This window comes from Podarcis muralis, chromosome 6 (genome assembly GCF_964188315.1).
Source record: "Podarcis muralis chromosome 6, rPodMur119.hap1.1, whole genome shotgun sequence".
Classification (NCBI taxonomy): Eukaryota; Metazoa; Chordata; class Lepidosauria; order Squamata; family Lacertidae; genus Podarcis; species Podarcis muralis.
Window position 1 is genome coordinate 19934116 of NC_135660.1, and position 15754 is coordinate 19949869.

The window sequence follows — 15754 nt, forward strand, 5'->3', positions numbered from 1 at the left end:
CTCATGCCAGCCTGGGACCGTGGAAAGGCTTGCATCTACATAGTTCGTCAGATGGCATGTTTAGCTTCCCATGCAAGCAGGGATGGGAGAATTTGTGAGTTTTTGGGTTCTCTCCCTTTCTCATTTCTCCAACATTAAGTTCAGGTCTCCATATTTCCAGATCAGGTTGTGATAGAGATATCTTTTGCCACACCAAGACTGAAACTCAGAAGTAGGTCTTAGCTTTGTCCCTAAAGCATCCCAGCCCCAGTCCCCGCTCCTCTTCATTGTTTCTACCCTGCTCAGCGTTGCCTGTTCACATTGAGACAGGATGTTGCACTTGGTGAAGTCAGCTTTTTGAAATTTTTTTTTATTACAAGGATATGCAATCAAAAGCATCTGTAATGAAATTTCACGTTCAGCTATCAGAAGCTAGAAGAGCTGCTGATTATGATTTCCAGCTCTAGCAGAATTATTCAGATTTTTAAAAAATCAAGCAAACCTGCATAATGTATATAGGTCACATAGTTCTGTTTTTCTAGCCTGGTGTGCAGAACTTCTTCTTTAAAAAAAAAAAAAAAAAAGCAAATGTAGCCCTGGAGATACTATTTGTGTGTGTGTGTCAGAAACACATGTGAAAATGTGCATTTTAGAAGTTTATATATTCACCACCATTTTAGTGCAACTTCTAAAATGCACATTTTCACATGACTTTCTGCCTAATATACACATTGCTGAAAAGCAATTCCCCCTGATATAAGGCATTTTTGTACACATTACTGGGCCGGAGGACTTCTTTGTGACATTTGGAAAAGTGCAAATTTTGAAGGAGGGTCTATGTTTCAGTTTGTGAACTGTTTTTGGAAGTATTCCGCTTGATGGTTTCCCCACAACCTCTTCCTATGTTCTTAAGTGTGATCAATTTGGTATGTTTACCTTTAAATGCAAACGTACCATATTTTTCCATGTATAAGATGCCCCTATGTATAAGACACCCCCTATTTTTGGGGACTTAAAATTAAGAAAATGGGGGGAGATTGCCCCCGTGTATAAGACTACCCCCATTTTTAACATTATTTTTTAGTAAAAAAACACAACCCTAGCCTTATACATGGAAAAGTACAGTAATTTGAACCCAGCTCCTAACACACATGCAAGTGGCATCCCTCTCACAGAGTTGGGAGATACTAAGTAGGTTAGAATACCATCAGAAGAACCCTGTGGACGGAATGCTTTACATGGATGTAAGTGGGTGTAGGGTTAACCATGGAGAGACCATAGCAGTCAAGCCGGCTGGTTTATGTGTAAAGAACCATCTTTAAAAGAACCATCTTTAAAACAAGCGTACCTCCTGCTTAATATGGGGCCCTTTCATCTGGCAAACCTGTAAATTCAAATGCAATTCCTTAGCATGGCTTGTGAGAACATCCTTTAATAGAGGAGGGGAAAGGAATATCTGCCTGCATGTTTCCCCCTGCGACTCTGTTGTCCATACATTTGGCTGCAAATATTGTTATGGCTTTCCTGTTAGATTTCTATGAGCAGAGCTAACAGTGTGGATTGCCCCCGTGCAATATCTGGACTTGACAAAGGAGTGTTGATAGTCTTCAGTGTTCCCATGGCAGTTCAGAAGGCTCAGTGATGGTCACAAGAGATGCATCCATATACTCAGACCCTTCTAACCAGGGGGCAGAGCCATGGTGTCTGAGCAGTTTGAGACAGAGAGCTCAGATTAGGCTTCATAAGCATCTTAGTGGGGGGGGGGGGTGTGTGACTGTCTCTCCCTGAAGATCTGGTGGGGAAGTGGACTTTGGCAGTCTGTTGGGGTGCTTAAGTTGTACCTCCACCCCTGCACAACCTGTCTGTCAGCAAAATACTCTCCCAAGTAAGCATTGCACCCCTGGACGTTTCGCAGCTGTGTGTGTTTCAGGCTACCTATGATGTCTATGAGTAATTGGGTGGCTTGGAGAGGACCCAGAAATGATGGATTAGCATAAAACCCAACATCCTTTTCCCCCTTTTGTTTGAACTCTTTCACTTTACTGAACGGATACCATAACTTAATTGCAAGAGTTTTATCAACCAACATTTCAAGTAGCTATGAGAGAGCTCCATCTGCTGGACATAGTTAGAAATTGTATCTCAGGCCGTCTGCAACAGAAGTCCTTTGCATTTATTTAACTTATGCTAGCAACGAATCTCAACATTTGGAACTGGAAGGAACCTATTGGATTTATTTAGTTCAAACTTCAAGATAAGATATATGCTGCCTAAAGTATTATCTTCGCACTGGGGCTTTCAAATGATACTGTTCACTCCCCTAAAAAAAAAAAAAAGAGAAATATTTATGTAGCATCAAACCAAGCAGGTTGCAGTTTACAAGAATATAGGCCAGAGGTTCTCAATCCCCAAGGCACAACTTGGGAGAGTTCTTCATCACACAAAAGCTACGATTATTCTGCGGTTGCACTAGAACCTTGCACTTTTCAGGTCCTGCTCTGGGCTTAGGCGTTCTCTGGTGTGACAGTCAGCCATAGTGGGCTTCTGTAGCTGTGGTGGCAGCAATCCAAGAAGTTCTGGGTCAAGCCACCCTTGAAATTTCCCACTGTGTAACTTCCCACAATGTCCCAGGATGATGCAGAATCAGGAGCATCATGAGAAGTTTAAGAGGGTGGTTGGATCCAGTGGTTTGGCACTACTCATAGGCCAAGCAGCAGCAGCAGCAGCAGCAGTCCCAGCCTGGGAACTGAGCTCCTGGCCTCTGCTCAGTGGTGCCAGATGCTGATTCTGTCCCTGCTCAATTTTAAAGTAATGCCCTACACATTTGCCTGTTGGTGCATTGACCAGCAAGGCAACCCTGTGAAGGAGGAGGAGGAGGAGGAGGAGGAGGAGGAGCATCTTATCCACCCTCCCTACTTGTCCAGTGGCAGGGTTCTACCAGCTGCCAGCTTACTCAATGACATGATTGTTGGGATGTGTCCAGGGAGACGGGGGCATTTGGTAGGCCCCCAGCTGGCTCCAGCCACTGGCTGGCAGCCGGGCGAACTCCGGTTCTCGGAACAGGATCAATCAGCGACACAAGCCTCAGAGACCTTTAGAGACCTGGCACGCTCTAATCAGCAGAGTGAATAAATTCTCACAATGGAAGTGGCGGGCAGAAACATGCGTAAGCGTTATTTACAGGCGTTTATTCAGCATCAGGAAACAAAGGAAAAACATGTCTGCTTCCCTTCGTGTCCAAGTAGAACAGCAGTATAGCAAAAGCAATATACAAAGGGAAGTTCCCAGCAAGCTGTGCTGGAATGTAAACAGGCATGTGACATACAACTATCCACACGTCTGTTCTAAAGGTGAAATGGAACTATATCCCAACAATGATGACCTTCTGATGGCTATGGTCTGCCTACACCACTGGAAGCAGACATGGTGGCTGGGAGCCACAGGAGGGGACAGTTGCTCTTGTGCTTGAGCCTTGCTTGCTAGTTTCTCACCAGCATCTGGTTGGCCACTGTAAGAACAGGATGCTGGACTAGATGGGCAGGCTCTTCTTCTTATGTACTACTGTTTATTTCTTCCTCTCCCAGGAGCGGGTCTTGCCAACATGGCTCTCTGTCTACTTGCCAACTGGTACAGGAATTATTATGTTTGCTCGCAGAAAGCTCATTGCTTACTTGGGTGGTGCTTCATAGAGTCACAGAATCGTACAGTTGGAAGTGACCCCAATTGTCATCTAGTCCAAGCCCCTGCAATGCAGGAATCTCAGCTAAAGCATCCATGACAGGTGGCCATCCAACCTCTGCTTTGACAAACCTCCAAGGAAGGAGAGTCCACCACCTCTCGTGGGAGACCGTTCCACTGTCGAACAGCTCTCACTGTCAGAAACCTCTTCCTGATGGTTAGTAGGAATCTTCTTTCTTGTAACGTGAAGGCATTGGTTCGAGTGCTACCCTCCAGAGCAGGAAAAAACAAGCTTGTTCCTACTTCCTTGTGACAGCCCTTATATTTGAAGATGGCTATCATATCTCCTCTCACTCTCCTCTAAACATACCCAGCTCCTTCAACTGTTCCTCATAAGGCTTCATTTGCAGTCCCTTGATCTTCACATGGTGACTCAGTTGAACTTTGCTGCCCTGAGACTCTCCCAGCCTCTCTTGTTCTGTGTGCCTGTTGACCAGACAGCCAATAAAGTACTGCCACCTCCATGGGAGAGAAGCGATTAAGCGAGCCTGCCAGTCAGGATGCCTAGAGCATGGCCACACTGCACTCTCTTTTCCCAAAAGGCTGGGAGTGATAAAGTCTCAGTTCCCCCCGTGTTTTGTTTTGTTGGAGCTTCCAGAACATCTTCCCCTGAAGACTAATGACGCTTCCAGGCAACCAAAAGTTACTTAATGCATGGGGCCAAAGTCAGGGGTGATGAACCTGGGTTCCTCCAGATGTTGTTGGACACGCTTCCTGACCATTGGCCATGCTGGCTGGGACTTGTGAGAGCTGGAATCCAGCAGTATCTGAAAGGCCACAGTCCATCCATCCTGGACAAGCTTACTCTAGTGAACATTAAAGAACCACACTTGAACCCCTCCTCACCTATTTGGAACCCTGGACTTATGACTAAGCTAATATGATGTCAGGGGCTGGACTGAGGAGGAATGGTGGGAACCCACCTGCCTTTCCTGCACCTTCCCGAGAAGAGGAGGACAGTATAGATTTAGAACAGTGGTTTGCAGAAGGTCATAGTTCAGAGGCTGCAGAGGGGAGAAGCTGGAAAATATTAGGAGAGGAGCACGAGGGAGAAGAAGCACCAGTGGAGAGACAGCTAACAGACTCAGTGTCTCTTGAAAGCATTCCTGATCCCCCCTCCCAGAACCAGGCGTGCCTTGAGAGTGTTGTTGTTGTTTAGTCGTTTAGTTGTGTCCGACTCTTTCTGACCACATGGACCAGAGCACGCCAGGCACTCCTGTCTTCTACTGCCTCCCGCAGTTTGGTCAAACTCATGCTGGTAGCTTCGAGAACACCGTCCAACCATCTCGTCCTCTGTCGTCCCCTTCTCCTTGTGCCCTCCATCTTTCCCAACATCAGGATCTTTTCCAGGCAGTCTTCTCTTCTCATGAGGTGGCCAAAGTATTGGAGCCTCAGCTTCAGGATCTGTCCTTCCAGTGAGCACTCAGGGCTGATTTCCTTCAGAATTGATAGGTTTGATCTTCTTGCAGTCCATGGGACTCTCAAGAGTCTTCTCCAGCACCATAATTCAAAAGCATCAATTCCTTGGCGATCAGCCTTCTTTATGGTCCAGCTCTCACTTCCATACATCACTACTGGGAAAACCATAGCTTTAACTATACGGACCTTTGTCGGCAAGGTGGTGTCTCTGCTTTTTAAGATGCTGTCTAGGTTGCCTTGAGAGTAGTAGATCAGAAAACTCAAAGGCAGAAAGCACAGATCAGCTGGCACAGGGGTGACATAGAATAGTAGGGGCTGAGGGGGTGGGACTTTACTTGGAGCAGCACCATTATCTAAGAGAGACCACATGCCTTCTTCTCTCTGTGCATATTGAATAAACTACTTGGTAAGAACTCTTTTTGGGTTTTTTGCTTCTAGGCATCCCACCTTGAGAGGGATAGGATTCCCTGAAGCCTTGACATATGATAAACACCACCACAGAACCTTGGGTGTGGAGGAAAATAGATGCCCCTTGTTACCCAGGGCTTTTCCCCCAGCCAGAACTCAGTTCCAGTACCTCTCAGGTGGGCACCATTGCCATTATAAGGGAACAAGGGAGGCGTTCATGGTCAGTTCTGGCACCTCTTTTTCTAGGAAAAATAGCACTGCTTCTGCCTGATCCTGTTAATGTTGTTATTAATTCCTATGCAGAATATTGTAATCCAGACAGACAGTCTGATTGTATACCTTATGAACACCTTCACCTTTTTAGGTTAAAATGTGTTTTTTGTTTTTGTTTTTAAAAAAGACGGCCAGTCCCTGCAGAGGAGTCTGTGGCGATACAGTTTAAAGATAAAAAGAAGGTACTGTAACTTCTTAAGATTACCACACATTAAACAACAAACTAATACAGTAGAGGGCTTACTTGCTTCGGAGTTATGATACTGGAAACAAAGTTTAGGGAAGAAAAGTATTGTTTTAAAAAGTGTATAAGCTGCTAATACAGCGGGATATGAGTAAAGCCAAGGGCCTAAAACACCTGCAGGAAATAGATTGGGGAATAGAAATTGGGGGTTGGGTGAGGAGAGAATGGATTTGGATATGGGAGAAACTCTCATGTCAGCTAACATTAAAGAGATAATGCAAAAACTTCCGTACATTCACAAAAACATTTTGGCATTATTATGCCAGCAAGACTGTAATGATAGGGGTAGTTATAGCCATATGTAGTGAAAGCATCGACATTCTGGGATTGGAAAAATGAGGAAATTGGCAAAATCACGTGTCAGCAAGTTATGAAAACCCCAGAGCTGGCACTGTTAAACTTACTTACAAATGAAAATCAGGGCTTGACTGACAAACCTTTCATTGGATTCCTTCTGGTGACAGCACATGTGGTCATTGCCCACTTCTGGAGAGGCCTTCTAGGGGCTACTTTAAAATCTTTTTATAGAATAGTGTGGCGCGTAGCCCTCACTGGAAAGCTAACACACCAATTACGCCTGGCGAGAGCAGCAAAACCCAAGGGCATTTTGCTGGAGAGTGGTGGAACTTTATTTCCTTTACAAATACTCTAGAAAGTCAAAGGCCCATCCCTGGGGTTTGCACTAATATATGGATTTCATGATAACTGCCCCTCATTTATATGAATGCCTGCTACTATTATGTGGGAATAGTGATTATTACAAGGGTGAAGATATCTCCAAAGTTGGAAGCTGTACTTCTTTGGTTTTAATGACTTTGATGATGTAACACAGCCGCAAAACGACAATAAAACTGTTGTGATTAATTGATGCAATATGTTTTGCGTTGTACATTGTCATCGCTTTTTTCTCATGAAGCAAAATAAAAATATTTAATAAAAGAATGCGTTTGTCTCGATTAATTTAGATCAATCATCCAATGAATGGGAGCGAGGAATAATGGCCATTCCCATCACCAGGCTGGGCAGTGCAGATGATGAGAATGACAACAGCGAGGGTGAACATTGCTCCATCTCTGCAGGTGCTCTGCACATTTTTCACACACACCTCAGTTTGTGGGGAGCAGGCAGTGGCAGGGTATTGATGAAGGCTTGGAGGGCTAGTTTAGGTTTGCAGGCCACCAGTTTGCCACTCTTCAACTAGAAATATTTGCACTCTGAAACATCCTTTCTCCACCTTGGGTCACCAGATGTGGTTGGACTACAACTCCCATCATACCTGATCACTGCTAGCTAGGGATGATGGGAACTGTAGTCTAGCAACTTTGGGAAATCCAAGGGTGAGAAAGAATGCTCTAAAGGCTGAAGTGTGTATTTTGTGGAAAATACTCTGGATTTTTTAAAATTTATTTGGTGTTGTACCGCTTTAAACAGTCATGGCTTCCCCCAAAGAATCCTGGGAAGTGTAGTTTGTTAAGGGTGTTGAGAATTGTTCAGAGGCCCTGTTCCCCTCACAGAGCTACAATTCCCAGAATTCCCTTGTGAGGAGGACTTGATTGCTAAACCACTCTGGGAACTGTAGCTCTGGGAGGGAAATCAAACTGGTCTTCTAACAACTCTCAGCACCCTTAACAGACTACGGTTCCTAGGACTGGGGGAAGCCATGACTGTTGGTATGATAATACCAAGGTATGATAATACCTTAAATGTATAGCTTTCATGCAGGTGTATAGTTCCACCCAAAGCGGTGGTTTCAGGGGAACTTACTGTCCACCTAGCGGCGCTGTGGGTTAAAACCACAGAGCCTAGGACTTGCCGATCAGAAGGTTGGCGGTTCGAATCCCCGTGATGGGGTGAGCTCCCGTTGCTTGGTCCTGCTCCTGCCAACCTAGCAGTTCGAAAGCACGTCAAAGTGCAAGTAGATAAATAGGTACCGCTCTGGCGAGAAGGTAAACGGCATTTCCGTCCACTGTTCTGGTTCGCCATAAGCGGCTTAGTCATGCTGGCCACATGACCTGGAAGCTGTACGCCGGCTCCCTCGGCCAGTAAAGCGAGATGAGCGCCGCAACCCCAGAGTCGGCCACGACTGGACCTAATGGTCAGGGGTCCCTTTACCTTTACCTAGTTCAGGACACTATAGAATGGAAAGGTAGAAAGAAAACAGAAGAAAAAGAAATTTCAGTTAATTTTTCTATATCAGGATTGTTTTGCCCCCAGCATTCATGCTTGAAGTACAGGTGGGTTGAATTTGGGTGCCATCCTGCTGCAGAATGCCCCTCTGCAGACATCCTGTCCTCTGCTACAGCAGTATTTCAGCTCACACCCTTGTTATATGTATAAGCAAATGGTAACCTAGCAGTCTCATTAGCTCAGCTCTCTTTGTGACCTTTCCATTGTCTGCAACACTTTACTCTATATAACACACTCAGCAGTTTCTGCCGTTCTGTGATATTCTCAAAGGGAGAGGAGATTAGAGCTTTCCTGAGAATTTGCATTGTACGGCAGAAAAATAAAAAATAAATAAATAAAAGATCAAGAAACTTTGAAGAGAGGGAAGGACAGAAAGGATGAAAGCCAAGACAGAATGAAAGAAGAGGGTTTTTTTTTTTTAAAAAAAGTCTCAAATAAGTAGTAAAATAAAAAAGCAGAGTGCAGAGTTATTAAGTTAGGCTTTTACTCTAAAGCTTAAAGCCCCAGGAAGCTCTCTGGATGATATGAAAAATAATGAATAAATACGATATTCCCAAATCTGCTACCTTAAAAAAATTATATAAGAAAGGACGTAATTTTAAATCCAGTTTTGAAAAGCTGGCTGCTGTACTGAGTCAGGTTAAAGAACTTCAGGTCAGGGTGATGGTGGACTGTGGCCCTCCAAGCCTCTCTTTGTGGCCCTTGGGAGAGTTAAAAGCATGTGACCTGCATAGCAGTGGCAACTCATGATGTCAGTGAGTCCCCTCTACAGGGGTACCTCGGGTTACATACGCTTCAGGTTACATACGCTTCAGGTTACAGACTCCGCTAACCCAGAAATAGTACCTTGGGTTAAGAACTTTGCTTCAGGATGAGAACAGAAATGGTGTTCTGGTGGTGCGGCAGCAGCAGGAGACCCATTAGCTAAAGTGGTGCTTCAGGTTAAGAACAGTTTCAGGTTAAGAACAGACCTCTGGAACAAATTAAGTACTTAGCCCGAGGTACCACTGTAATTGTAAATGCTTCAAAGCCCATTTTGCCATGTGGCTCTCACTGTGGCCAATGATTCCTCATAGCATTCAAAGCTTCCTTCAGACAAGATAGCACAATGACCTTGGAAGGTTGGCTTCCTGATTTCCGCAAAGGCTTATCCCTTTGCCCCAACACCTGGGTGCTTAAGGAGAAACTTCCAAGTCCAGGCTGCTGCTGCTGCTGCTGGCCAACTCAGGTTTTATGGTGATGTGCACAAGAGGGCCTCATTGAGTACATGGGATGCGGGTAGTGCTGTGGTCTCAACCACTGAGCCTCTTGGGCTTGCTGAAGGTCAGCTGTTCAAATCCCCACGATGGGGTGAGCTCCCATTGCTCTGTCCCAGCTCCTGCCAACCTAGCAGTTCGAAAGCACACCAGTGCAAGTAGATAAATAGGTACCGTTGTGGCAGGAAGGTAAACAGCATTTCTGTGAACTCTGGTTTCCATTGCACCAGAAGCGGTCTAGTCCTGCTGGCCACATGACCTGGAAAGCTGTCTGTGGACAAACGCCGGCTCCCTCGGCCTGAAAGTGAGATGAGTGTCGCAACCCCATAGTCGCCTTTGACTGGACTTAACTGTCCAGGGGTCCTTTACCTTTTTACCTTTTACCACTGAGGAGCACTACATGAAGGCTGGTTGCTGCTGCTTCTGTGCTTTCCAAGTTCACCCAATGCAAGGAACAGCTTTATCATTAAAAGTAGCTTTCCACTTTGCTTGTTCACCATGTTCCTTTCTTTGAAGATAAAAGTCCATGCATGCCAACTAGAATTCAGTTTTGGGGGTGCAACATCATTTTTATGGACCTATGAGCATGTGGGAACCAACCTTGGCTTAAGGTAACAGCATCTGGATAAACTGAGCCTCCTTTTTGCCTGCAGATGTGCTTGGTAGGCAGATAAGTGTCATCCAGATGCTATAATGATTAATTCCTGGTGGGAAAGATGAGTCACAACTGTCAGGCTTTGAACTGATAATTCTCTCCAAATGTGAACCATAGAATGCTATGTAGTGTTCAGATAATTTGGTCCAAAGTGCTGTTGTGCAAGACATGGCAGGCAACTGTCTATCCAAGTCTGATGGAGTGGTAAAAGGTTAGCATTGCTGATGGAGCCAGGTGTAAGAATGTTATGTACTGAGTTGAATAGGATTCAGAATGCAGCAGTCTGATTGGTCCACAGGAGCCACCCAATCCAGCTCCAGGTGGAAGTGAATCCACGACCTGATTGGCCTACAGGAGAATCCCGGAATTAGCCAATCACGTGGGGTCCATTGTGTAAATAATGTATATAAAGCAGACATTCCGGGGGAACTTTCATTCCTCCTCACTGCTATGAGCTGAATAAAGAGCATGAAATCCACTCTCGACTCCGAGTATAATTCAAAGAAGCAGGAGAATGATCTATAATTTTGCCTCACCATTATTATTTATGGAGGATGGGGTCCACCTTTTAACACAGCTATCTACAAAATTGGATGATTTGGGGTGATTTTCCCCTTTTCTAGCAGCCATTCGTACCCTGCTGGTTCAGGTTCTCTGGCTCTGGGTATAGCCAGGGTGGGGTGGGGGAGGTGCAGGAAAAAGAAGAGAGGAAACTTTCCTTCCATGAACTTCCTCTCGTTCGCTTATCTTAGGCTCCAGACAATTGTCTTTCAATGATGGATGGCTGCCAGCAACTGCATGACAGCACAAGCAAAAAACCCGACTGTGGTTAAAAAATTACTGTTGTAGAATCAGTCAGCATATAGTTTCAGGTACATACTGAGCGTGAATCACACTTCTGTAAATAAACATGCTGTGTAATTGCCTTAAGATCCTGATAATTTAAAAGATAAAATTTTTGAAAAGCTTCTCTGTAAGAGAGCACAAGCAATAGGGTTAGAGCTTCTTGCTAGTCCTTCAGCTCAATTAAGATACATGCTGCTTTGAACAGATTTCAAACCTGTGTTAGAAGACGGGGGCCAAGCAGCCTTGCCTTGGACCCCTTTCCTATAAAGAGCGGTGTGAAACAGGGTTGTGGTCTCACCCCAACTCTTTTTGGTCTATTCTGTTGCTCTCCCATGCCTTCATCTTGACTGAAGATGGTGTTTGTTTCCATCCAAGAAGTGACCTGGCACATTTCCATGCCAAGGAAAACGTTTGGTGAGTCCTTATGCAAGATATGTTGTTTGCAGAGGTGTAGCTGGGGGGGGGGGGGTAGCGGTGGGCACTGGGCACCACACTGCGGGGGGCAGCACTGCAGCATGCCTGAGGCACACATCTCTCCTGGGAGTGGCTCAGGTGCCTGCAGGCTCTGTGCTGCCTGAAATGGCAGCGTGGGGCTGCATCTGTCTGCCACCTCTCCCTCAGTCACTCTACAGCTGGGGGGCGGGCAGTGAGGCTCCTGCCCCAGCTTGCCCCGCCCCCACGGGTGGCTTGCCCCAACCCTGGGCACAGGGCACACACACCGCCCTGGGCGCCCAAGCAGCTAGCTAAGTCACTGATCATTTGCAGATGACATGGCACGCTCCGAGGAAGGTCTACAGAGACTCATCAACCATTCTGGCCAATATGGGAGTTTGGCCTTAACATTACCCAGACAAAGACCAACATCTTGGGTCAGGATGTTGTCAGCACTCTACGCATCAGCATTGACGACTGCATGCTTGAGGTGGTAGATGATTTTGTCTACCTGGGCTCCACCAGGACCAGCAAGCTCTGGCTCATTGATGTTGAGCTGGACAAGCGTCAAGGCAGCTACAGCAATGACTCGCCTCTCCAAAAGGCTATGGGAGAATGTGATGCTAAAGTCCAATACCAAGATGAAGGTCTACCAGGCTTGTATGTTGAGCATGCTGCTTTATGGTAGTGAGTCATGGGAGACCTAAACCTGCCAGGAGCAATGCCTCAATGTCTTCCATGTGCAATGTGTCAGGAAGATTTTGAGCAGGACAGAATCTCAAACAAAGATGTGTTCTCCCAAGCTCACATTCCCAATATGTTCATACTCCTGTCTCAGCGACGTCTACGCTGGCTTGGTCATGTCCACAGAATGGAAGAGTGCAGGATCCCCAAGGATGTGTTCTACAGGAAGTTGGCTTCAGGCACCAGACCTGTTGGCAGACCAAGTCTACATTACAATGATGTCTACAAGCGTGACATGAAGGCTGGCAACGTTAACCCCGCCATGTGGGAATCAAATTTGCAGGCTATTTCAGACAGTCCCTGTTTATAACAAGAACAACAACAAAAAGGAAGTGGGAGTGAATCAGAATTAGTTTCAAATGGAAGTGTTTATGAGCAAATCTGTTGATATCATGGATATTCAAATCTGTTCATATCATGGAAGACTTTTTTTTTTTAAAGGCTCACCTTTTAAAATGACTTTGGTGCAAAAACCAACATGCAAAAGTGAATATCCTACAAAAATGAAAATGGGATTGACAGGAGAGAATGGGCAACATTCAAAGAGGCAAATGAAGTTCAAAAGGGAAAGTTGAATGAATCACCAGTTTCATGCTTGGTTTCTCAATGTGTCTATTATGCTGCTAGGGGAAAACCCTCTTGAGCAGGTGGCCTGACCAACATTGTAAATAACAGGCAGGAGCAAAACACAGAATCCTCAAGTTTAGAGATCCAGGCAGTTGCTGCTTTTGTTATAGCTTCCTGCCATTGAAAATAGCATAGTTAGAGAACCCTGGGAAAGTAAATATTTGAAACCAAAAGAGAAGGAGTAAACAAGAAGTAGAAGCACATACAGTGGTACCTCGGGTTACAGACACTTCAGGTTACAGACGCTTCAGGTTACAGACTCCGCTAACCCAGAAATAGTACCTTGGGTTAAGAACTTTGCTTCAGGATGAAAACAGAAATCGGGCGGCGGTGGCACGGAGGCAGCGGGAGGCCACATTAGCTAAAGTGGTCCTCAGGTTAAGAACAGTTTCAGGTTAAGAACGGACCTCCAGAACGCATTAAGTTCTTAACCCGAGGTACCACTCTATAGGTAATATATCTGCATTCTGTTACAGAGATAGCTGACTGGTGACCCATGGGCCAAATATAGCCCCAACTAATATTGCCCAGCAATATTATTGTGGAAAATTGCACAATTTTGTGGATGCTACAACAAATTTTAATCAAATCTTGGTTAAGCAATTTCTCCACAGTATCCCTTCTGAAGTAAAGCAAAATGTTTTCACAATTAAAGCAATAGAGAGATTAGGGACATGGGAAGATGCATTATGTATTCTAGCTCCCCATTATTGGCACTGACTGAGAGTGGCTTTCCAGGATTTCAGACAGGGTTCTTTCCCAGTCCTACCTGCGAATTAAATCTGGGTCCTTCTGCAAAGCAGATCCCCCACCTCTGAGCTAAACCTTTCTCTTTCTAATTGTGTATGTTAGGTGGGTTTAATAGGATGTAAATGTGTATGTATGTATGTATGTATGTATATGTCGATAAAATGAGATAAAACAGCTAACTAGCAGATAAACTAAAACATGACAAATTTAAAATGCCACACAAAAGGATGTTAAGTGCTCCTGGGAACATAGGAATCTGCCTTATATAGAATCAGACCATTGGTCTCTCTATCTCAGTCTTGTCTGCATTGACAAGAGCAGTTGTCAATGCAGCTCTCCAGGGTGTTGGATGAAGCTTTCTCCCAGCCCTACCTGGAGATGCTGAGGATCTTCTGGGAACTTCTGCATGCAAAGCAAATGCTGCACCTAACAGGAAGGGCCATAGGTTAGTAGCAGAGCATCTGCTTTGCATGCAGAAGGTTCTCGTGTCGGCAGAAAAGAATAGTGTTTAAGAAACGTGCACCAGGACAGAACATCTCTGGGCAGAAATTCATTGCACAATTGCAGAATGCACAAATATCTTGCATTTCCTACAAAAGAGACACAAAGCTTTTGAATCCTGTGTGTATGAGCGCACATATATGTCTTCATGTAACTCATCCACGCTTCCATTTCCCCTGCTGCTTTTGCCCAGGAGATCCAATTCTTTAGTGCTGAATCAGAGCAAATGTCAATTGGGTTTTCTCCGAATTGACATTTGATCAGATTTAGTGCTAAAGAGAGAGTTTTCTGGGGGAAAGGAGCGGGGCAAAGGGAAAACCGCTCAGCCTGGAAAGCACAGAACAAGTGGAAGTGTCGGTGAGGTTTCTCTCTATGGAACTTACGTCTCTGGAGGTTTGCCAAGTGCATGCAACAGTGCCAGTGTCTTTTCTTTTTTCTTTTTAAGGAGAAAGGTAATTTCTGGGAAGAGAGCCAGTGGCTCTTACGCAACAGGGCAGTTTACAGACTTGTTGGCATTTGAGACAGTAACGTTTTCACGCAGGTATAAACAAAGAAGAAGCAATGCAACATGGATGCAACATATTCCTTTGCAAACTTGTACAGACAATAACATCATCTTTCTTCAAACTTCCTGGTGGGAGTTGGAGAAAGCCTTGTAGGCAATTTAGTTCAACTCCCCTGGTTAATATAGGAAACCCAGATGTTCTTGTGAACAGAAGCTGGTGCACGTTCTTATACTGTGGAGTAAACACTCTCCATGATTGCTTTCATTGTACACACATTTACAGCCTCCAAATTGAAGGTGGACTTCTTTTTCCTCTTCGTTCATGGAGATGTAGAGTTGGAAAAGGGCCCCTGAGGAGTCCAACTTCCTGCAATGCAGGAAAATGCAGCTGTCCTGTACAGGGATGGAACCTGCAACCTTGGCGTTATCAGCACCACACTCTAACCAACTGATCTATCCAGCTGATCTATCAAGCAAGCTGTCCACTTTCCTGTTTCCCCAAACATTTCTAGCATGTTTACCCACAGAAACATTTGTTCAGTGATATCCCCACCCCCAAGTCATCTATCTGTGTTCTTCTTGTTTTACTGTTGTTTTAATGTGACTGACACAATCAGTACTTAGCACACTCCCACCAGTCACTAATAGGAAGGGAGGGTTCCCCCGAACTCCGTCTGTGTGCAAAGAGGGTACCTGTGTCCACTGAGCATCTCTTTTTGCTAAGCTTCCTGCAAATAACCACAAAAACAGGCAGTAAAATGCAAAGGAAACCGATCACTTCTCACTAGGCATATTCATTCTTTCTTGCAGCTGTTTCATACATGAGGTTATTCCCCCCCCCAATAGTTTGCTGTAAGTTAAAACAGGCAAAGAGGAACAGGATCCTATTATCTATCTCGTTATCTCTATACATTATTCAAATATTCACTTGCTGTAGCTTTTGTGTGCAAACCAAGGGCAAATAATTGCACCAGGAAAAGGAAGGACAAAGTTTCCCTTGCAGCAGGAGAATAAACAGTCCTGTTTGTTTTAGCCACTGCTACTTGAACGTTCAGACAAATGCACCGAAGGCAAGTTTTGTAGAATGCAGTGGTCAGGTAGCAACAATCTTTTCCCAATGAAAACCCTAGTCTCTTCTTGCCCCCAGCCCCATAGCCACCTTGTTTCCCATTACAGCCAGCAGACATTCT